Here is a 1,909-nt window from a genome sequence, read left to right on the forward strand (position 1 = left end):
AGAGAGAGAGAGAGAGAGAGAGAGAGAGAGAGAGAGAGAGAGAGAAATACACACACAGACACACAGACACACACACACACACACACCTTGCTCATTATGTTTAGTGTTACTTATATATGATATATGATTACAGGGCTAAGCTGTTGGTATTAGATAACCCAATAGTCTTACCCTCCAGGAAGACTATTTCTCCCTCTCTCCGCATTCGTTAGCTGCTTGTAATTCTTTGTCTAAGAGTGGGACCCAATGGAATTTCCCTCTTCCATGTTAGCATAGCTATTGGTGTTGCACTTGTTCAAGTCTTGTTAGAAAGCCATATTGTTGGTGTGTTATAGGTGAAATTTCCCTGTCACTTCTAATCAAGCAGTAGATTTTCTGTTTCTCTGGCTCTTACAATCTTTCTGCCCCATCTTACACAGTGTTCTCTAAGAGTTAGGTGTAAGAGTTGTATTGTAGATGTGTCAACTGGGGCTGGGCATCTCATGATCACGCCCCTCTTATTTGTACTGGCTGTGTTATACCCTTTCTGTTACGAAGAGGTGAGTCTTTGATGATGGGAGAGAATGACAGATCTATGAGTACAAGGATAGATGTTTAGAATGCAGTAAGGAAGTATGCTATATTAGTGAATCCCACTTGCCCTGAATTAGCTCAGTTTCCAATACCAGGCATTATTTTCCTCCTGTTAAATGAGCTGTAAGTCTAATTAGAGAATTATTGATTACTACTAAGATATTAGTGCCACTATTGCACCCTGAGAGTTATTGTCCTCTGCTGGTTATTGTTGAGGCTCATAGACGTCACAATTACGTAGGATTATTGGTTCTCCTTGTTGGTAATTTGCACAGCATCTTGGAAGCATCAGGTCAGACTCAGCTGGAAGATTTTTGAGATATTTCTTAGCCACTGTTATTTCTTCTTTTGAAATAAAAATCTCAGATCATTCCTTTTTTGTATCTTTTTGTTGTTTGAGTTCTTTATATATTCTGGATATTCATCATCTGTCAGACATATGGCCGGTAAACATTCTCTGTGGGCTTCCTCTTCATTGAACTGATTGTTTTCTTAGATGTTCAGAAGCTATTTAGTTTTGTGAGGTTCCATTAGTTAATCATTGCTGTTAATTCCTGATCAAATGGAGTCCTAGACCTATGTTTGTTCATTTAGAAACTTTTGGTGAAAATAACAAAGATTAAAGAGATGTTTTGGCTTTACTACTGTTTTAACTCACTTTTGATGCCATACAGAAAATAGCAACTGAAGTTGTATAGTTCTACCAGATGCCCAGATGCCCTGGATTGAAGGAGTTGGAGGATATCGTGGGTTGTAAGACTGTCACAGCAGTCTACTGAGAAGGCACTTGGCAAATTTGAAAGTATCAATCATCATAGGAAATAAAATAATCCTTGTTAAAAATGTTAAGTGTTGACAAGAGTTGAAGAATTTTACCCTTTACACTTATTATTTCTGTGTGGTCCATTTAGCTCATGCCCATGTATGCAGTGGACAAACTGCAGAATGATCAGCTTCCTGGCAAGGAGCTTGTACATTTCTTCATTACTCATAGTGAGTCATTTGAGACTTCTATCTGCCTGACTAAACTAAATGATAAAACAGACACAAACCTTTGTTTGCTTGGGAATTGCACAAGTGCCAAGCCTACCTGTGGCAGCCTAAACTTGGGTGGGTGCTCCATGGCAGTGCAGGGAAACCTTTCTTTTTTTTTTTGATATATTTTATTACGTATTTTCCTCAATTACATTTCCAATGCTATCCCAAAAGTCCCCCATACCCTCCCCCCTCTCCTCCATTTTCCTAAACTTGGGTGGGTGCTCCATGGCAGTGCAGGGAAACCTTTCTTTTTTTTTTGATATATTTTATTACGTATTTTCCTCAATTACATTTCCAA

The sequence above is a fragment of the Mus caroli genome, chromosome 3 (assembly GCF_900094665.2).
Source record: "Mus caroli chromosome 3, CAROLI_EIJ_v1.1, whole genome shotgun sequence".
NCBI classification, from domain to species: Eukaryota; Metazoa; Chordata; class Mammalia; order Rodentia; family Muridae; genus Mus; species Mus caroli.